This window comes from Chlorocebus sabaeus, chromosome X, assembly GCF_047675955.1.
Source record: "Chlorocebus sabaeus isolate Y175 chromosome X, mChlSab1.0.hap1, whole genome shotgun sequence".
Lineage (NCBI taxonomy): Eukaryota > Metazoa > Chordata > Mammalia > Primates > Cercopithecidae > Chlorocebus > Chlorocebus sabaeus.
Window position 1 is genome coordinate 52,416,006 of NC_132933.1, and position 23,036 is coordinate 52,439,041.

Sequence of the window (23,036 nt, forward strand, 5' to 3'; positions counted from 1 at the left end):
TCTAAGTTTTTTTAAAGGGTTCTGTGTCTCCTACACATGGGGGCAATTTGTAAGCACTAGTGAAATAAACACTAGCTATAATGCTTCTAGCTCCTTATAAAATGTGGAACTTTGGCCCAGGTGTTGCGATGATATTACTGTACAGTTCTTGTGTCAGCTCAATAGCTTGCTGCTTTTTAAGAACTAAGAAGCTGTAGAACTTTGCGGCAGCTTGTTTTCTGTTTGTGTTTTGACATAACTCAAGCAAACTGATAGATTCAGCTCCAGTTTTAGCAAGAGCTCACTGAAGACCATGAAGCATTTCTTCCATCTTCTTTCTTCCTGATCTTGATCACCCCCTGAAACATCTTCATCCTTTTTGTCTTCATCATCTTTTTTTCCCCCCTTTTCTTTTTGGCAGAAGTTCTGACTCTTATATTAGCTGACAGATATTTGGAGGTTCTTCTGGGGGAAGCTCTACAGGCAGTATTTCCATCTGCTCAACCTGCTGAGGAGGCATCACAGGCTCTGGGTTAATTTGTCCAGCTTTTTGCTTAACTCCCTGAGGTGGTGGTGGAGGCATAGCTGACTCATCCAGGTTTGTTCTGCTGGCCTCATCACTGACTCCTGGAGGCGGCTTGGCTCTTCCAAAATGGGCTTATCAGTAACATCATGCTGCTGGTGTAGCTGTTGCTGGTCCTCTCTAGGAACCTCTGGATTTTCATGTTATTTGAGGAACTCATCCAAATTATCTGCCCTACTTTCCCCCTTTTTCTAAGGTCTTCTGGTACAAGTGGTGTAAGACAGCATGTAAAGAGCTTCAGTAGTCTGTTATTCCACAAAGGCTGAGCAGGTAAAGAAAACAGTTTTTCTACTCCTCCTGTCTCTTTCCACATCACCTATTTCTTGGTGGGTGGTGCTAGATCCCAAGTAGTAACAATATCAGAATAATCATTAAGTTGGGCTCTAATTGTCTTGCTATCCAAGTTTTTGACACTGTCAACAATTGGCTTCCTCTTCCTCTTGGCTTTTGTTTCTTTAACAGTTATATCAACAGGTTCCAATACAAATGCTTCTTCCTCATTTGGAACAAGTGTTGTTTGATCAGACATAGCTGGCTGGTTCGACAGGATTCACTGAATCAGGACTATCAGGCCTACCCATTGATGTATTATCATCCTCATCCATATATCATCATGTGCAGGCTGCTCTGGCAACATCACCTCTGCCTCAGACAGGGCAGGGGGATCGTCAAAGATACTACCATCATTATTAGTAATAAGTTTGTCATCTAATATTCTACCATCATTTCCTTCTCTAAAATTATTATCTTTATATTGGTCTTCATATTCTAAATGGTTAATTTTCTCATTCAGATTGCTGGTGCTCTCTCTGTTCAGACTCTAATAGGAGGTTAGAAGCAGTAGTGCCTACTAACATGTCATCATCCTCAAAAGCACTGCCTTCTCTCATTATCTCATGATCATCCATTCCAAAATCACCAAAATCATTTTCTTGTAAAATACTGATATTCCCAACTTCTTCTCTCATGGTTATTTCTTCCACTCTACTCTGACCCAAGCTGAACTCCTGGGCCACATTAATGTCATCTAAGTCAGGCAGTGGCTGACCAAAGTCATGAAATTCTTCAGGTAAAGTAATGGTGTTATAAACTGCTTCCTGATTTTCCTCAGGCAGGTCAACACCTGGTCAAAAAACCATCTTTATCTTAATGAATGCTTCATTACAGTCTGCAAGAAGGTATTTGACTTTCCTGTGATATATTCAAACTACTCCCAGTAAGAAATGTCCATAATGCTATCTTCACCTTTGGTGAGATGATACTCTCCATGCTACTCTCTAAATTACACTGTAACACAGGGGCTTTGGTTAGCTTCTTATCCCAATGGGCCACTAGCCAAATTTTGGCCAGAGGCCCTCTTACTGAGGACAAAATGTGCATAGAACATTGTTCTGGTGGTTGGCTATGAAAATAGAAGGAAACCTTGCTCTCCACTGGGAGTTGGGCGGGCTGGGTCCAGTCTGTATTTTTTTTTAATGTTTTGTCAATTGAGAAAAAGTAAGTTCCAATCATTTTAGGAGATTTATTTGCCAAAGTTAAGAACATGCCCAGGAGACAGGTCTATGCCTTTCTCCATAGATGATTTTGAGGGCTCCAAATTTAAAGGGGAAAGGGTGGGATATTGAGAAGCAAACAATTTTCATGTAAGAGGGGGTAGCGAAAAATAGTCATTCATGCCTTTGCCTGGTTCAATGAATCTGCATTTTTTAAATATAAGATAATATAGAATGGCTGCTTCGCAGATGCTGCCGCTGCCAGGAGCCCCGTACTATCAGCCATGGTCAACATCTTCTTCAACATCACCATAGATGGTGAGCCCTTGGGCCACATCTCCTTCAAGCTGTTTGCAGACAAGTTTCCAAAGACAGCAGAAAGCTTTCATGCTCTGCGCACTGGAGAGAAAGGATTTGGTTATAAGGGTTCCTGCATTCACAGAATTATTCCAGGGTTTATGTGTCAGGGTGGTGACTTCACATGCCATAATGGTACTGGTGGCAAGTCCATCTGCAGGGAGAAATGTGATGACAAGAACTTCATCCTAAAGCATACTGGTCCTGGCATCTTGTCCATGGCAAATGCTGGACACAAACAGTTCCCAGTTTTTCATCTGCACTGCCAAGACTCAGTGGTTGGATGACAAACATGTGGTCTTTGGCAAGGTAAAAGAAGGCATGAATATTGTGGAGGCCATGGAACGCTTTGGGTCCGGGAATGGCAAGACCAGCAAGAAGATCACCATTGCTGACTGTGGACAACTTATTAAAGTTAGACTTGTGTTTTATCTTAACCACCAGACCATTCTTTCTGTAGCTCAGGAGAGCACCCCTCCTCCCCATTTGCGGGCAATAGCCTATAATCTTTGTGCTCTCATTGCAGTTCCCTTTGGGTTCCATGTTTTCCTTGTTCCCTTCCATGCCTAGCTGTATTGCAGAGTTAAGTTTATGATATAAAATAAAACTAAATAACAAACAACAAAAAGAGATGACATAAAAGGGGCAGAGGAAAAATCTGGGGAATCTGCATTTTACATAAGATAACAGACAAAATGGGGGCAGGGGAACACTCAGATATGCATTTATGTCTGGTGGACCAGGGCGGCTGCACCTGTAAAGATAAGCTATCAATTTGCATTGCCATGGTGAAATTTTAACAACTCACTAGGAATTTCCTTGTGGGCAAAATATGGAGGAGGCATGTAGCTTTTCATCTTGTAACCATTTTATTGAGGAACCAAAACGGGGAGGCAGGTTTGCATGACCCAGTTCCCATTTTGACTTTTGCTTTTGGCTAAATGAGTTTGGGGGGATCCCAGAATTTAATTTCCTTTCACATTTCCCTTCTTTTTTATTTAAAATCTTTCGGAGGAAGCATTTTAAAAGAAATATGGGTTCTTGGCTTCAGGTTGCTTTTTCCTCCCTTTTTTGAGCTGGTTTCCTGTTGCTGGGATAGTTTATTTCTACAAGTTTAGGTCCCACATTGCCAGGAAGGCTCATTCCTAGGAAGTTGTGTCCCATAAAGATTTAAAAAAAAAAAAAAAAAAAAAAAAAAGGAGAGGAAAGAAGGAAAAAGGAAAGGAAAAAAGAAAGAGAAAAAAATATATATATATAGGGACCTAGGCCAGATTTATAGCAACAAAAGGAAAGCAAACCTGGAAGCTGGGTCAGGCTATATTACTGCTTCCTCAATTAAAGCAATTCTCTGGGCAATTATTACCCCAGCCCTTTCAGTTGTGCATTAACTTATTTGCAAACACATACCGTAACAACATTGTAAGCAGAAACAGGACAGAACACAAATTATTACTATCCCTATTATAAGCAATAGCTTCTGCCACCAAGTTCCCCAGGATCCAAACCAACTACTCAACCAATTGATTAGTGAGGGTTTTGGATCTGACAGGTTGGTTATCTGGGTTTTCATATCAGTCATAAATCAAGTTATGTTCTTTGATTCATCTGGAATATACACACAACATTCAGTTTTTATGATGGCACAGGTCTCCCTTGTGCTGCAATGAGTATATCTAAAGCCATATGGTAGTATAGCACAACTTTCCTCATAAGCATGACCTCATTGTTTAGCAAGGCAATACTCATGTGGCTATCATTCAGGGCCTTTTGGGTGTAATTGGTTAAGGCCTCTATATGCCATATAACATCTTCAATACCTGTCTGTGGTACAAAGATTGAAGCTAAGTGATCATACCATTGGAATACCTAACATGTCCAATGAAATTGTAAATGAAAAAGGTTTGCTGGTTTTGGCAGGGTCTGAATTACATGTCCTTGTGCCCAAGCATAACCTAGGGAACGTCATCCTAACTACCCTGGAGGTAACCACGGCCATAAGTTAGTGCCACATAGCCAATATGTCCCATTTGGAGCTAGCCAATAAATACCTGGTTACTGCAACCAATCGGTGGCATTCTAGTCAGCGTCTTGTAATATGATAATGTGGTCATAGCATTCTCCAGGTGTCCACCCCATATTTCTCGTACTGTTTGGCCATAGGTCCTTGGTATGGTTTCTTCGCTGCCAGCACAAAGAAGCATTTTGGCTGAGTTGGCCAGACATGGGGTGAGCCAGATAAACCCAGCCCAAATTTGCATTATTCCATTTTGAAAATGGGCTGTTGTTTGGGGTGTGGTTACCACCTTCTGTTTTAGCTGGGGGGTGGGATGTTAAAGTGAGATCTAATGACCTGGTCCTTTCCATTCAAAAACTTTTCCCATGTCCCTTGTTCTTAAGAGTGTTTTTAATGGGCCAGTTATATATATTGTCTTTTGTTATCCCAGCACTAAGTATGCCAGACCACTTCTGTGATGTGATAATTTTTTGGTATTCTATCCAGTCCTGACCTTGGAAGGGGGATATCCACCATGGCAGGCTGAAGCCACTGGAAAGAGGCTTGAGTCTGCATACCCAGCAGGTATTCTTTTGTAATCAGTCTGCATAATGCTGAACCCACTGTAGAAACAGGTTTGTTTCATGGGCATCCATAGGTGGCAGTGGCAAGAAGGTGTAGGGATACAGGATTAATAATAGCAAGGTTGTGAAATTCATTTTAGTTACTAAATGGTGTTAAATCAGACAAGGCAAGTGCACTGTCATTTATAAGACAGGAGTTGCCAGTATTTCTAGGACAATAATTGTAATGGTTACTGTACAATAAACAGAGGCGTTCCCTTTGCATACAGGCCTGGTCCTGTGTCTTGGGTTTAAGCAGTCCACAACAACTGTTGTCTGCTTCTAATCCTGGGTTGCAGGTTCATGTTTAGCGAACCGGAGGTGAAGGTCTTTGGTGGGAGTTACAGTCCACTCAGGAGGTTGTGCCTTTTTAAGATGAGAGATGTGAATCCATGAATCTATACTCTTTAATTTTGCGGTACATGGATTAGTCAGTAATACCTGGTACAGGCCCTTCCATCAGGGTTGAAGGGAATCCTTTATTAGATGTCTTTTCCAATAGATGAAATCTCCAGGTTGCAGATCATGACCAGGCACCTTATCTTCAGGGAGCACACTGTGAAAGGAATTCTTTAACAAATCTTGGCTTTTTCTAAGATGATAAATGAGTTCCTCACAATATTGCAATATATTTCCCTTGAGAAAAGTTGGATTGGTTATGTTCGTTCCCATACACTTGGGTCTTCCTGTTATAATTTCATAAGGAGACAATTGATGTTTTCCAAAAGGAGTGGATCGGAGTATAAGCAGCACTAGGGGGAGTGCTTTGGGCCAGAGGAGGTGAAATGCCTCTGTGAACTTAGCCAATTGTGTTTTAATTATTCCGTTAGTCCTCTCCACCAGGCCTGAAGACTGGGGATGGTTGGCACAATGGAAATGTTGAAATGTGGGCCAAATTTTACAAATATTTTGAGTAACCTGGCCAATAAAGTATGTTCCCCTGTCATTGTGAAGTTCACAGAGGACTCCCCACAGTGGGACAATTTTTTTTAGTAGGATTTTTCCAACTGTCATGGCTGTTGCTTGCCTGCGGGGAAAAGCTTCAACCCAATGGTATAACATGCAGACCATTACTAAAACATACTTGTAACCTTGAGATGATGGCAGCTGGATAAAATCAAGCTATCATACCTCAAAAGGTCAGCCAGAAGGGGAAAATGACCCTGGACTCCATGGAGGGGTTTTCCTGGGTTATGTTTGGGACAAATAACACATGAGAGTAAACTTTTTTGTTTGTTTGGTTTTTTGAGATGGAGTTTTGCTCTTGTTGCCGAGGCTAGAGTGCAATGGTGCAATCTCAGCTCACTGCAACCTCTTCCTCCCGGGTTCAGGCGATTCTTCTGCCTCAGCCTCCCAAGTAGCAGGATTACAGGTGTACACCACCATGCCCGGCTAATTTTTGTATTTTCAGTAGATACAGGGTTTTGCCATGTTAGCCAGGCTGGTCTTGAACTCCTGACCTCAGGTGATCCACCTCCCTGGGCCTCCCAAAGTGCTGGGATTACAGGCGTGAGCCACGGTACCCGGATGAGAGTAAACTTTTTGTGCCACTATAAAGGATGGTTTCCAGTAATATTGTTTATACCAGGATATTATTTTATCTGGATTCCAATGGGTTAGATTATGAACATATTTCATAAGGGACACCTGACATTCTATTGGAATAATGGGCTTCTTGGAATGGAATAATTAGGTCCACATCATATTTCAGTTTTGGGGGTCAAGTATCCCCCTGCCTGTTTCCAAGTAGATTTCTCTTTTGTAGGAGCTATGTGCTGGGTTTCATTCAACATGTATTTAAGTATTTTGGGTTTTATGGCCATTTTCCAACTTGGGGGTGATGGCTTGAATGCTGCTTTTTTAGCTGTGGCGTCAGCGAATTGGTTACCCTGACTTTCTGTGGTGTCTAATTTTGAGTGACCTGGGATTTTTATAATTGCCAAGCTTTTTGGTTTTAGAACACCTTCTAACAGCTCTGATACTTGTCCATTTTTTATGGGTTGCCCTGAGGGGGTTAAATATCCTCTCTCTTTCCATAGCATCCCAGTCATGAGCAACCCCAAAAGCATAGTAGCTGTCAGTGTAAATGTCTGCAGCCTTGTCTTTTGCCAATTGACAAGCTTCGGTCAGGGCAACCAATTTGGTCACTTGAGCTGATCTGGCTTGGGGGAGATGATTGACTTCAATTACCTCTAGTAAGGAAACCACAGCATATCCTGCTATAAAATTTCCATCCTCTCCTCTTAAATAAGACCCATCTGTATACCATTCTATCTCAGCATTATCCAGTGGCATCTCTTGTAGGTCTGTCCTGGGGGTGAGAAGTCAGTCAGTCATCAGAACACAGTCATGAGGGGTTTTGTCAGAAGGGCCTGGCAAGAGAGGGGCCAGATTAAGATTATTACAGCAGGAAATAGTAATATTCGGAGATGATAAAAGCAAAATTTCCTAAGAGGCTAACCAGTTGACAGACAGATGTTGTATATGATGAGAGTTTAGAAGGGGCTCAAGAGAATGTGGCACAAAAATGGTAAGGGGGAACCCATAATTATTTCTTCAACAGACTTTGAGATGGTGTTATCTTTTGAGCAAAATCCTGGGAACTTTGTACACAGCAAGGCCGTGGCTGCTATTGCTGTCATACAAGGAGGCAGCCCTCGAGCCACAGGGTCCAGCTGTTGGCTATAATAGCCTATAGGTCTCTGATGATCACCATGTTTCTGGGTCAGTACTCCGGATGCAGTACCTCCAACTTTGTGTATGAAAAGGGAGAAAGGCAATTTGTAGTTTGGGTGCCCTAAGGCTGGGGCATTAATTGGAATTTCCTTTATTTGTTGTACAGCTGATTGTCCCTCTGGAGTCCACATGATGGGATCAGGTTGTTCATTTTTTAGGTATGCACACTGAAATTGAGCCATAAGGGAGAAATTTGGTATCCAGTTTCTACAATAGCCCGCCAGGCCCCCAAAACTCTTAAGTTGTTTCTTAGTGGCAGGCATTGGGAAAACTAAAATTCCTCACTCTTATCAGGGTTAATACTCAGTCTTTTGGCTGAGATAATATGTCCCAAATACTTAACTTGAGGTAAGCATAGCTGAAGTTTGTCTTTAGACATCTGTGTCCCTTGGTGGCTGTTTGAGTAAATATAGACTATCTTCCTGAGAGGAAGAGAGTGTGTCTGAACAAAGGAGAGTAGATGAATGCTGAGCCCTGGAAAAATATTTAATCCTCTAAATCAGCTTCTAATATTTGGGAACAGTAAGTGGGACTTTCGGTTTACCTTTGGGGTATTACAGTCCACGTATATTGCCATTCTTTCCAAATAAAGGCAAACAAATATTGGCTGCCTGGTTCTACAGGAATACTAAAGAAGGCACTATAGAGATCCACAACTGAGAAATACTGACTGGTAATGGATATAGGTGATAGAAGGGTTTGTGGGTTGGGGACTACTGGGTGCCTGGGAATTATGATATTGTTTATTGCCCTCAAGTCCTGCACAAATTTCCATCCTCTCCCCCTTGGTTTCTTTACAGGGAATATAGGGCTGTTTCAGGGGATTGTGCAGGGAATAATGATAATCTCAGATTATCATTATTTCTCAAATGATATATTATTCATATATCATTTCTCAGATAATCTTCTATGATAGGAGCAATTCCATATATGGGTTCCTTTTGCAGAGGATAGTGTTTAAGGTTGGATAGGGGTTTCTTTGGGTTTATCTCTACCTTTACTGGAATGGCTGAGAATACTTTCTCCGTATCTGTATTTGAGTGAGACTATAAGCAGGAAGACACATCCTTGAGCAAGTGCTCCACTTCTGGTGTTAACAGGAAGATTGGGGAAGCTAAAAGGAGTTTTACTGTTTTCTGCTCTGTATTCCAACGTTCTTTCTTCTTCTGTAATATTTCCTTCTCTGTCTCCATTTTATTTTCCTGGTCACAAGATGACGTTTTAACATTACCAGTACTAAATTGTACATTATGAGGACATTTTAAAATTTGGTATTTTTGGTCTCCTGGCTCCAATTCTAAAACAGTTTCACCTTTTGATGAAAAAGAGATATGGGCATTATGGATGTTGAGATCACGGCCCAAAAGATTGACAGGAGCCCCAGCGCATATTAGAAACATATGGGACCTACTGAGTGTGTCACACTTAGAGCCTGCGACAGGGTAGTGGAACCTGATGAACCCTAAGGTACGGGTTTGGACTTAAAACATGAGATCATTTTATTAGACACACTCACCATGTTAATTCTTTCATTACTCTGAGGAATGGGGTTTCTAAATAAGGTGGGATTGTTGTACCCGAGCAAGTTAGAGAAGCACCACACTTTAAGACAAATTTAGGAGTCCTTTATTAGCCAGCGGCTGGAAATTCTCTTGGCCCCAAGGAAGGGGCTCGATTTTCTTTTATACTTCGGTTTAGGAAGGGGAGGGGGAGCTCAGTTGCAACAATTCTACAGGAGTAAAAACATGCAAAAAGTTAAAAAGACAAATGGTTACAGAGAAGCAAACAGTTCCAGGTGCAGGGGCTCTAAATCTTTTATAAGATGTTATATATGGGGACTCTGCCGGACACAAACTCAAGGCTTTATGGTGTTATCTTTTGAGCAAAATCCTGGGAACGTTGTACATTGCTTGCTTCAGTACCTTATCAGTTAATTGGACTCTTTGATATGTTGAGAGTCAGCTTACACAAGTTAACCCCTTGAGGAAGAGGGTGAGGTAAGGAGTCCTTGATGTCCTGTAAATGAAGGAGCCAAATGGAGTTCCTCTGGCTTTCTCAGCTAAGGGAGAGTCTATTCATGTGGAAACAAGGCTAGGTGATCACAGGATTTATCAAAGATAGTCACACCTATGTCAGTTAAGGCAGTTGTAAACTCATGGTTTATTATTATATTAATCTCTCCCAATTGGTTTGTCAGGGTAGAATATTTGGAGAGGTGAAACCCCTGTATTTCCTTGGAGCACCCCTTGTCTTCCTGAGTTGCATTCTGCCTTTTCTTTCGTTTCAGCCTAAGGCAATCTCTCTTAAGGTGTCTCGGTCATTTACAGTTGTAACAGACTGGGAGGGAAGAGTCCTCAGACAGAGGGAGCTTAAAATCTTTCTGGGGCTGAGAGGCTTGAGAAGTTAATTGCTTTAGCTGTAAATGCATAATTTGGGCAATCTTCTGTTTTTCCTTGGTTTATCATATTGCGGGATAATTGGTCAGCTAACTAGTTCATTAGTTCTGGCTGTGGTCCAATTTGCATTTTACAAGGGTGGCTAAATCATCATCTAGTCGGTTAAGAAATTTGCATTTAATAATGTATCATTTTTATTGTTTTCAAAGCAATCAGCTGACATCCCACAATATTGTTTTAAAGTTTTATCAGAATGTGTTAAATAATCTAAAACTAATTCATTTGGGTTCCAGTGGCGTTGTTGGATTTTATTCCAATCCACAACCCTTTGGAACACTGAAAGAATGATATTTAATAGGGTGTTTATTCATTCCTGCACATCTTTGTGCCTGTCTTCTGGATTTTGGGGGACTGGTTGTTGTGGCTGTATTGGGCCTTCAGGGGTCAAATCTGCTATAGGGTCTGACCATTGTGCTTTTCCCAGCCATTCCTTAGCTTTAGCTTTGGAGACCAACATGTGGACTAGCTGATAAAAGTCTGAATGACCTGGGTCATAAGTTCTGACAATGAACTAAAATTCTCAAACCCAATTGGATCTTTATGGGGGTCAGGAAATTCTTTATGCCTCAGAATTCAGCCTTTGACCAGGGTGTTGGTAGACAATCACCAGGGTTGCCCTACCTGTTAGCAGTTGTTCCCAAAATAGGGTGATCATGAGAGATGTCCCTGCAGGGTCCCCCTTTTCCACATCTTCCAGATGAGATGTTGCCATTGGAGCTGTCAGGGAATCATGAGGGGGTGGGGTCTTTGCAGCCAGACTCCGAACTGCCTTCTGTTGAGCAAGTGTTAGACATGCAGTAGAAACAGGGGACAGATCTGGTCCAGGAAGTTCAGATAGGTCAGGGTAGAGTAGGGGTGTAGAGGGAGGTGCCAAGGGGGAAGTAAGGAATTCTGAGGATTTCTTTAAGAGAGATTCGAGATTAGAGAGTTCTTGATTAGCATTTCTAAATTGTTTGTTTGGCCTCCTGTAGGGAGATGAGGTGGTTGTCAGGCCTCCAAGCCCAAGCCTGCATATATATACATCCAGATAACCTGAAGCAACTGAAGAATCACAAAAGAAGTGAAAATGGCCGGTTCCTGCCTTAACTGATGACATTACCTTGTGAAATTCCTTCTCCTGGCTCAGACGCTCCCCAACTAAGCACCTTGTGACCCCAGCCCTTACCCCAACTAAGCACCTTGTGACCCCAGCCCTTGCCCGCAAGAGTACAACCCCCTTTGACTGTAATTTTCCACTACCTACCCAAATCCTATAAAACAGCCCCACCCCAACTCCCTTTTGCTGACTCCTTTTTTAGACTCAGCCCACCTGCACCCAGGTGAAATAAACAGCCTTGTTGCTCACACAAAGCCTGTTTGGTGGTCTCTTCACATGGACGTGCGTGAAATTTGGTGCCGAAGACCCGGGTCAGCGGGACTCCTTTGGGAGACCAGTCCCCTGTCCTCACCCTCACTCCATGAGGAGATCCACCTATGACCTCGGGTCCTCAGACCAACCAGCCCAAGGAACATCTCACCAATTTCAAATCAGGTAAGCGGTCTTTTCACTCTCTTCTCCAGCCTCTCTTGCTACCCTTCAATCTCCCTGTCCTTCCAATTCCAGTTCTTTTTCCTCTCTAGTAGAGACAAAGGAGACACATTTTATCTGTGGACCCAAAACTCCGGCGCGGGTCACGGACTTGGGAATATACTCTTCCCTTGGTGTTTAATCACTGCAGGGACGCCTGCCTGATTATTCACCCACACTCCATTGGTGTCTGATCACCACAGGGATGCCTGCCTTGGACATTCACCCACATTCCCTTGGTGGCAAGTCAATTGCAGGGACGCCTGCTTTGGCTGCTCACCCACATTGCAGCCCAGGGCTGCTCACCACCCCCTTCTCCGTGTCTCTACCCTTTCTTTTCTCTGGGCTTGCCTTCTTCACTATGAGCAACCTTCCACCCTCCATTCCCTCTTCTTATCCCTTAGACTGTGTTCTCAAAAAACTTAAAATCTCTTCAACTCTCGCCTGACCTAAAACCTAAGTGTCTTATTTTTTTCTGCAACAGCACTTGGCCCCAATACAAACTCGATAATGGTTCTAAATAGCCAGAAAATGGCACTTTTGATTTCTCCATTTTACAAGACTTGGATGATTTTTGTCGAAAAATGGGCAAATGGGTCTGAGGTGCCTGACATCCAGGCATTCTTTTACACATTGATCCCTTCTTAGTCTCTGCTCCCAATGCAACTCATCCCAAATCTTTCTTCTTTCTCTCCTGTTCCTTCAGTATCCACCCAAAGTTCTGAGTCCTTTGAATCCTCCTTTTCTATGGACTCATCTGACCTCTCCCCTCCTCCCCAGGCTGCTTCTCACCACACTGAGCCAGGTCCCAATTCTTCCTCAGCCTCCGCTCCCCCACCCTATAATCCTTTTATCACCTCCACTCCTCACACCTGGTCCAGCTTACAGTTTCGTTCAGCGACTAGCCCTCCCCCACCTGCCCAACAATTTCCTCTTAAAGAGGTGGCTGGAGCTGAAGGCATAGCCGAGGTTAATGCTCCTTTTTCTTTATCCAACCTCTCCCAAATCAGTTAGCGGTTAGGCTCTTTTTCATCAAATATAAAAACCCAGCCCAGTTCATGGCCCATTTGGCAACAACCCTTAGATGCTTTACCGCCCTAGACCCAGAAGGGCCAGAAGACCGTCTTATTCTCAATATGCATTTTATTACCCAACCTGCTCCCGACATTAGAAAAAGCTCCAAAAATTAGATTCTGGCCCTCAAACTCCACAACAGGACTTAATTAACCTCACCTTCAAGGTGTACAATAATGGGGTAGAGGCAGCCAAGTAGCAACGTATTTCTGAGTTGCAATTACTTGCCTCCACTGTGAGAGAAACCCTAGCCACTATCTCCAGCACACAAAAACTTCAAAACGCCTGAACCGCAGCAGCCAGGCATTCCTCCAGGACCGCCTCCCTCAGGATCTTGCTTCAAGTGCCAGAAATCTGGCCACTGGGCCAAGGAATACCCACAGCCCGGGATTCCTCCTAAGCTGTGCCCCATCTATGCAGGACCCCACTGGAAATTGGACTGTCCAACTCGCCTGGCAGCCCCTCCCAGATCCCCTGGAACTCTGGCCCAAGGCTCTCTGACTGACTCCTTCCCAGATCTTCTCAGCTTAGCAGCTGAAGACTGACGCTGCCTAATCGCCTCGGAAGCCTCCTGGACCATCACAGACACTTTGGGTAACTTTTTTTTTTTTTTTTTTTTTTTTTTTTGAGACAGAGTCTCGCTCTGTCGCCCAGGCTGGAGTGCAGTGGCCAGATCTCAGCTCACTGCAAGCTCCGCCTCCCGGGTTCACGCCATTCTCCTGCCTCAGCCTCCCGAGTAGCTGGGACTACAGGCGCCCGCCACCGTGCCCGGCTAGTTTTTTGTATTTTTAGTAGAGACGGGGTTTCACCGTGTTAGCCAGGATGGTCTCGATCTCCTGACCTCGTGATCCGCCCATCTCGGCCTCCCAAAGTGCTGGGATTACAGGCTTGAGCCACCGCGCCCGGCCCACTTTGGGTAACTCTTAAAGCAGAGGGTAAGTCCATCCTCTTAATCACTACGGAGGCTACCCACTCCACTTTACCTTCTTTTCAAGGGTCTGTTTCCCTCGCCTCCGTAACTGTTGTGGGTATTCATGGCCAGGCTTCTAAACCCCTTAAAACTCCCCAACTCTGTTGCCAACTTGGACAACATTCTTTTATGCACTCTTTTTTAGTTATCCCCACCTGCCCACTTCCCTTATTAAGCCAAGACATTTTAACTAAATTATCTGCTTCCCTGACTATTCCTAGGCTACAGCCACACCTCATTGCTGCCGCTTTAATACTTTTAGAGGCCCTCAAAATCACAAGCTATGCTCCACTTACTCTCTACAGTTCCCATAACTTTCAAAATCTATTTTCCTCCTCACACTTGATGCATATACCTTCTGCCCCCTGGCTCCTTCAGCTGTACTCACTCTTTGTTGAGTCTCCCAGTTACCATTGTTCCTGGCCTGGACTTCAATCTGGCCTCTCACATTATTCCTGATACCATATCTGACCCCTATGACTGTATCTCTCTGATCCACCTGGCATTCACTCCATTTCCCCATATTTCCTTCTTTCCTGTTCTTCACTCTGATCACACTTGGTTTATTGATGACAGTTCCACCAGGCCTAATCGCCAATCACCGGCAAAGGCAGGCTAAGCTATAGTGTCTTCCACATCTATCCTTCAGGCTACTACTCTGCCCCCCTCCACTACCTCTCAGCAAGCCAAACTCATTGCCTTAACTCAGGCCCTCACTCTTGCAAAGGGACTATGCATCAATATTTATACTGACTTTAAATATGCCTTCCATATCCTGCACCACCATGCTGTTATAAGGGCAGAAAAAAATTTCCTCACTATACAAAGGTCCTCCATAATTAATGCCTCCTTAATAAAAACTCTTCTTAAAGCTGCTCTACTTCCAAAAAACCTAGGGTTATTCACTGCAAGGGCCATCAAAAGGCATCAGATCCCATCGCTCAAGGCAATGCTTATGCTAACAAGATAACTAGGAAAGCATCTAGGTTCCAACTTCTGTCCCTCACTGCCAGTTTTTCTCCTTTTCATCAGTCACTCCCACCTACTTCCCCACTGAAACTTCCACCTATCAATCTCTTCCCACATAAGGCAAATGGTTCTTGGACCAAGGAAAATTCTCCTTCCAGACTCACAGGCCCATTCTATTCTGTTGTCATTTCATAACCTCTTCCATGTAGGTTACAAGTCGCTAGCCCACCTCTTGGAACCTCTCATTTCCTTTCCATCGTGGAAATCTGTCCTCAAGGAAATCACTTCTCAGTGTTCCATCTGCTTAGAAGAGCAGTAGTAGAATAGTAGTAGTAATAGTAGTAATAGTAGTAGAATCTACTCCTCAGGGATTGTTCAGGCCCCCTCCCTTCCCTACACATCAAGTTTGGGGATTTGCCCAGGACTGGCAAATTGACTTTACTCACATGCCCCAAGTCAGGAAACTAAAATACCTCTTGGTCTGGGTAGACGCTTTCACTGGATGTGTAGAGGCCTTTCCCACAGGGTTGGAGAAGGCCACTGCGGTCATTTCTTCCCTACTGTCAGACAAAATTTCTTGGTTTGGCCTTCCCACCCCTATATAGTCCAATAACAGACCAGCCTTTATTAGTCAAATTACCCAAGCAGTTTCTCAGGCTCTGGGTATTCAGTGGAAACTTCATATCCCTTACCATCCTCAATCTTCAGGAAAGGTAACACGGTTTTTTAAATACACACCTCAACAAGCTCAGCCTCCAACTTAAAAAGGACTGGACAATACTTTCACCACTTGTTCTTCTCAGAATTTGGGCCTGTCCTCGGGATGCTACAGGGTACAGCCCATTTGAGCTCCTGTATGGACACTCTTTTTATTAGGCCCCAGTCTCATTCCACACACCAGCCCAACTTGGACTGCGCCACAAAAACTTGTCATCCCTACTGTCTTCTGTCTAGTCATACTCCTATTCACCATTCTCAATTACTCATAAATGCCCTGCCCTTGTTTACACTGCCAGTTTACAGTTTTCCTCCAAACCATCATAACTGATATCTCCCGGTTTTACCACAAACCGCCACCATTAAGTCTCTCTTGAAGTGGATAAAAGATCTTCAGTGGCAAGGTACACTCCAATACTTTCACCCTGATGAAGTCCTATTCTTTACCTTTATGCTCACTCTTATCCTCATTCCCATTCTTATGCCACCCTCTATCTCTCCCCAGCTATCTCCACCACACTATCAATTTCACTCTCTCCTAGCTGTTTCTAATACTTCTTTAACAAACAACTGCTGGCTTTGCATTTCTCTTTCCTCCAAAATCACCAAGGCTTCAACTTACTCACTGCTAAAAAAAGGGGGACTCTATATATTTTTAAATGAAGAATGTTGTTTTTACCTAAATCAATCTGACTTGGTATATGACAACATAAAAAACTCAAGATAGAGTCCAAAAACTTACCAACCAAGCAAATAATCATGCTGAACCCCCTTGGGCACTCTCTAATTAGATGTCCTGGGTCCTCCCAATTCTTAGTCCTTTAATACCTGTTTTTCTCCTTCTCTTATTCAGACCTTGTGTCTTCTGTTTAGTTCTCAATTCATACAAAACCGTACCCAGGCCATCATCATTCTATATGACAAATGTTCCTTCTAACGACCCCACAATATCACCCCTTACCACAGAATCTTCCTTCAGCTTCATCTCTCCCACTCTAGGTTCCTATACTGCCCCAATCCTGCTCAAAGCAGCCCTGAGAAACATTGCCCATTATCTCTCTATATCACCCCCCAAAATTTTTGCCACCCCAACACTTCACCACTATCTTGTTTTGTTTTTCTTATTAATATAAGAAGACAGAAATGTCAGGCCTCTGAGCCCAAGCCTACACATATACATCTAGATGGCCTGAAGCAACTGAAGAATCACAAAAGAAGTGAAAATGGCCAGTTCCTGCCTTAACTGATGACATTACCTTGTGAAATTCCTTCTCCTGCCTCAGACGCTCCCCAACTAAGCACCTTGTGACCCCAGCCCCTGCCCCTGCCCACAAGAGAACAACCCCCTTTTACTAATTTTCCACTACCTACCCAAATCCTATAAAACGGCCCCACCCCTAACTCCCTTTGCTGACTCCTTTTTTGGACTCAGCCCGCCCGCACCCAGGTGAAATAAACAGCCTTGTTGCTCACACAAAGCCTGTTTGGTGGTCTCTTTACAGAGACACTCATGACAGTGGTCTTCCCCGCTTTTGCTACTTTCCAGCTACCACTAAAAATAGCTCTCCCTTTCTGGTTGTTTAGTTTTTGTGTCTGCGTTTTCCATCCTGGTTCACAGGCACACTGATTTGGACATCTCAAAAGATCCCCATTTAGGCCATTGTAACTTAGAATCTGCTTAGTTAGAGTGGTCTGCTTGGTTAAATATTTGCATGATGATTCCCCGTAAGTATTTTGCATATACCCTGCTGGAGTTTCTAAAGGGGAAACTTTATGTTCTGCAGCTGTTGGGGTCTTAGAGGCCTTGTTCTCCATAATTTGGAGTTCCCCTTTGGATTTGACCAAGTGGGGATGTGTGTTGGACCAAAATGTGCTGCTTGCAGACCTAGCTTTTCACAGGGCCATTACACCCTGAACCAATTTGGTCCACCCATGTCATGGCTACCTGGCATAATGTGTCAGGGGCTCAAAGTTTGGGAGGGGTCAGTTCCTTATATGCACCTCCTGGCTGAGATTAGACCCTAAGTATGCTCTTCTGAGGGGGAAATCTATTTAGAGCTGCTGCACGTCTTAGGGAGCATTTCTCCTAGACACCCTCACGTGATTCTCAGTCGCCTGAGAATGCCCCAAAGGGCTGAGGGGAGCAACATGTTCTGTTTCTTCAGAGTGGAAAATTTCACACTCATGAACTTGAAGGTTCAGAATTGGTCAAATCCGATAGGGGAAAGGACAAAAACATACATACACACACACAAAAGACAGAAAAACAAAACAAGCAAAACTAATAATGATCACACAAATTTCTGAGTGCTCTAAGTGTAAGTAGGAAATTAACACCAGCTGATTGTTAATGCTAATTCTAGTCATTTAAAAGAATTTGCAAGACAGAATCCCAAACCAGTTTCTTACCTAGTGACAGGGGGCCCCAGCTGAAGATTGCTTTTTGCAGATGCAGAAGCAGACAGGCTCTCCTTCCTTGATGGAAGAGAGTGGAAACGCCTACAAAAAGAGGAATCTTTGTTGTTGTTGTTTTGTTTTGTTTTTAACAGCAAATAAACCTCAGACTCCCAACTGGAAAATGTTGAAAGATCAGAGATCCCTGGAGGAAAGGGTCCTGGACTTTGGCAAATTGTCCTCTCAGTTTGGGCTATAAGGTACCCAAGCCGGTGCCGAGCACTGAGAGGTGAGCTACTGCAGGCTGGGTCACTTTCACTCAGGATCCCTTCATGGTTACCAGATGTCAATTGAGAAAAATGACAAGTCTTAATCATTTTGGGGGATTTATTTGCCAAAATTAAGGATGCACTCGGGAGACAGGTCTATGCCTATCTCCGAAGATGATTTTGCGGGCTCCAAATTTAAAGGAGAACGGGTCATGGCAAGTGGGGAAAAGATGAATGAGTGGAGCACAGGGCATTTTCAGGACAGTGAAATTATGCTGGATGATACTGTGATGATGGATACATGATATATTAATACATTTCGCAAAACCCATAGAACTGTATAGCACACAGAATGAACACTAACATATGGACTTTAATTTATCAATATTGATTCACTGATTGTAAATAATATGCCACAGTCATGCAAATGTTAATAACAGGGAAAACTGGGGGCAGGGAGTAAGGGATATATGGAGACTGTACTTTCTGCTCAGTTTTTCTGTAAACCTGAAACTGCTTTTAAAAATAAAGTCTTTTAATTTAAAAATTAATATCAGGACTCGGGTGCAGTGGCTCATGCCTGTAATCCTAGCACTTTGGGAGGCTGAGGCTGGTGGATCACCTGAAGTCAGGAGTTTGAGACCAGGCTGGCCAACATGGCGAAGCCCTGTCTCTACTAAAAATACACACAAAAAATTAGCTGGATGTGGTGGTGGGAGCCTGTAATCCCAGCTACTTGGGAGGCTGAGGCAGGAGAATTGCTTGAACCCAGGAGGTGGAGGTTGCAGTGAGCCAAGATGGTGCCACTGCACTCCAGCCTGGGTGATGGAGCGAGACTCTGTCTCAAAATAAATAAATAAATAAAATTAATATCAGGTAGATAGGGAAGGGAAATAAAAACTAGCAGAATTATCCGCCCCCCCCCCACCAAAGACAACCTGATTAACAAATGTACAAAAGACTTGAATAGACATTTCTCTAAAGAAAATATACAAATGGCCAATAAGTACATGAAGAGATGCTTAACATCATTAGTCATTAAGCAAATGCAAATTAAAACAATAATGAGATACCACTTCACACAGACTAGGAAGGCTATAATGTTAAAAAAAGACAGTAACAAGTGCTGACAAAGATGTGGAGAAATTGTAACCTTCATACATTACTGGTGGGAATGTAAAATGGTGTAACTGCTGTGTAAAACAGTCTGGCAGTTTCTTTAAAGGTTAGACATAGAGTTACTATATGATACAGGAATTTCCCTCCTATGTATATACATAAGAGAAATAAAAATTTATTTCCACACAAAAACTTGTACACAAATGTTCATAGCAGTGTTATTCATAAAAGCCAAAAAGTAGAAACAGTCTTTACGTCCATCAGCTGATTAATGGATAAACAGAGTTAATATATTTGTGCAATGTACTATTATTTGGAAATACCACCAAATGAAGTAGTGATACCTGCTACAACATGAATGTCCTTGAAAACATGTTAAGTGAAATAAACCAGTCACAAAAGATGACATATTTTATGATTCCATGTATACAAGGTGATGTCAAAAGATTTGTAGAGCAATGATATTAAAAGATAAAAATAAAACATGTAAACTTTACTTCTCAACATAAGCTCCATCAAGTTCAAGACACTTTTGTAAACAATGATACTAGTGATTTAGTCTGTCTCTAAAGAACTGAGAGTTCTGAGAATTTAGCCATGTTAATGCAATCTTTTTTACATTATTAAGAAAAATGGGTGCCCTTGACAGATTTTTAAAAAAGATTAGGAAACAAAAAGAAATCAGAAGGTCTAAAGAGATATCATGAAGTTGGAAAATACAACAACTGAAGTAAAAAAATTACTAGAAGGGCTTAACAGGAGATTTAGTCTGGCAGAAGAAAACATTGATGAACTTGAAGATAGGTCAGTTGAGATTATCCAGTTGAGGAACAGAAGGTAAAAAGAATGAAAGAAAGTTAACAGACCCCAAGAAACTTGTGGGACAACATTAATCATGCAATATGCCTCAGAAAAGTTTCAGGAGAAGAAAGAGAAAAGGATAAAAATAATATTTTAAGAAATAATGGCAGAAAAGTTCCCAAATTTGATGAAAAATATTAATTTACACATTCAAGAAGCCAAACAAACTTCAAGAGACACATTATAATTAAACTGTCCAAAGTTAAAGCCAAATAGAATCTTTTGTTTGTTTGTTTTGAGACAGAGCCTCGCTCTGTTGCCCAGGCTGGAGTGCAGTGGCATGATCTTGGCTCGCTGCAACCTCCCCCTGCTGGGTTCAAGCAATTCTCCTGCCTTAGCCTCCTGAGTAGTTGGGACTGCAGGCACACGCCATCATGCCTGGCTACTTTTTGTATTTTTAGTAGAGATGGGGTTTTGCCATGTTGGCCAGGATAGTCTTATACTGCTGACCTTTGGTGATCCGCCCGCCTCAGGCTCCCAAAGTGCTGGGATTACAGATGTGAGCCACCGTACCTGGCTGAAAGCCAAAGAGAATCTTGAAAGCAGCAAGAGAAAAGTGGCTTATTACATACAGGGGGTCTGCAATAAGATTAACACTTTTTATCAGAAACCATGGAAGCCTGAAGATGGTGGGAAGACATATTCAAAGTTCTAAAAGAAAAAAAAATTTTAAAGACCCCCCCAAGCCTCTATCAACTAAGACATCTATATTGGGTAAAATTATGCTTCAAAAATAAGGCAAAATTAAGACATTCTCAGATAAACAAAAACTGACCTAGTTGATTGCTAGCATTCCTGACCTAGAAGAAATGCTAAAAATAGTCCTACAAGCTCAAATGAAAGATGAATCTACACATAGGTAAACATATGAAAGAGCATATTAGTGAATCTTTTATTTATAGTTCTCTTTTTTTCCTATGTGATTGAGAAGACAACTTGATGAAACAATAATTATGAATTTATTTTGGTGGGCACACAAAGTATAAAGATGTTATTTTTGACAATAATGATATAAGGGGAGGGAGAATGGAGCTATATTATTTGAAAGTTTTTGTATACTTTTGAAATTAAATTTGTGTTAATCTGAACTACATTGTTACATATTAAGATGTTAATATGTGATGGTAATCCTCACGGCAACCATGAAGAAAATAACAAAAATGTATAGTAAAAAAAAAAGGAAATTAAACTGGTACACTAGAAAATATCTATTAAGTCAAAAGAAGGAAGTAATGAAGTGACTGTAGAACAAAAATTTATAAGACACATAGAAAATAAAATTTCAAAATGGTAGAAGTAATTTTTTTATCAGTAATTACATCAAATATAAATGCATTAAACTCTCCAATTAAAAGGCAGACATTGGCAGACTGGATTTAAAAACATGATATAACGGGTCTCTACAGGAGACAGTTTATATACAAAGATGCAAGTATCTTGAAAGTAAAAGGATAGAAAACATATATCCTGCATTCTGTAACCAAAAGAGAACTGAAGTACCTATATTAATATCAGACAAAATAAGACTTTTAGACAAAAACTGTTACTAGAGACAAAAGACATTTTATCCATTTCATCACGATAAAGGGGTCAATCAAGAAAATATAAACTCCAAAACACATGAAGCAAAAACTGACAAAAGTGAAGGGAGAAGTAGACTACTCAATAATAATTGGAGACTTTTATACTCCACCTACAGTAATGGGTAGAACAACTAGGTAAAACATGAAAAATGAAATAGAAGTGTTTTATAACACTACAGAACAACTAGACCTAACAAACATCTACAGAACATTCCACCCAACAACAGCAAATTATACATTCTTCTTAAGTGCACATGGACCATTCCCCAGGATACAGCATAGAGCATATGCTAGGCCATGAAAAAAGCCTTTACAAGGTCTTTCCTTTAAGATGGCTGACTAGAGGCATCTTGTAATCACCTCTTCCACAAGAAGAACCTAAATAGTGAATAGATAATTTCCATTTGAATAGATCGTCCAAGAGAGAACACTGGAATTAAACAGATAAATGACAGGAAATACTTCAAGGAAGGAAGGAGAGGGAAGTGAGGCAGCCTGCTCAGCTGGGATTGTCTGGAAGCCTGGAGAGACTCCTCAGTGTGAGGAAAAAGTGAGAGTCTCTCTCTCCGCCCCCCACCCCTTGAGTGGCCCACATTCCCACCATGGACTCTTGCAATCCAGCCACAAGAGAGCCCCCTGAGATTTGTGAGCCCTGGAACTAACAGGAAGTACCTGGAGACTGTGCAATGGCACTGCTTCAAAAAGGGAGCTCATGCTGGATTCCACACATCCCCTGAGTCCTAAGTAGTTGTGGAAAAGTGCCATTTTGAGGTCCCAGCCCCCAACAGACTGCACCCTTCCTTGGAGCTCAACAGTGCCTGCATCACCACATCCCTGGAGCTCCACTGACATTCCCTGCCTACAGCCACCACAGTGGCTGGCTGATGCTGCCAGGGCCAAAGTGTGGGCCACCGGCAGTGACCTTGCTGTCTTCAACAGTAGAACAATTGTACATTTTCGGCCGGGCGCGGTGGCTCAAGCCTGTAATCCCAGCACTTTGGGAGGCCAAGACGGGCGGATCACGAGGTCAGGAGATCGAGACCATCCTGGCGAACATGGTGAAACCCCGTCTCTACTAAAAAAATACAAAAAACTAGCCGGGCGACGTGGCGGGCGCCCGTAGTCCCAGCTACTCGGGAGGCTGAGGCAGGAGAATGGCGTGAACCCGGGAGGGGCAGCTTGCAGTGAGCTGAGATCCGGCCACTACACTCCAGCCTGGGCGACAGAGCGAGACTCCGTCTCAAAAAAAAAAAAAAAAAAAAAAAAAAAAAATTGTACATTTTCATGTGCTCA

The 23,036-nt window shown here is 42.5% G+C and overlaps 1 long non-coding RNA gene and 1 pseudogene across 2 annotated transcripts in view; one reads left to right on the forward strand and one right to left on the reverse strand.

The window, feature by feature from the left end:
* The window catches only part of LOC103232346 (uncharacterized), a 29,114-nt gene extending 17,622 nt beyond the window's left edge, over positions 1-11,492 (forward strand). For both annotated transcript variants that reach the window (XR_497129.3, XR_497128.3), the window contains one exon: positions 11,192-11,492. This is a non-coding gene — a long non-coding RNA (uncharacterized lncRNA). The remainder of the gene's footprint in view (positions 1-11,191) is intronic.
* Positions 95-1,949, reverse strand: LOC103232347 (double-strand-break repair protein rad21 homolog pseudogene; annotated as a pseudogene).
* Positions 11,493-23,036: the final 11,544 nt, after the last annotated feature.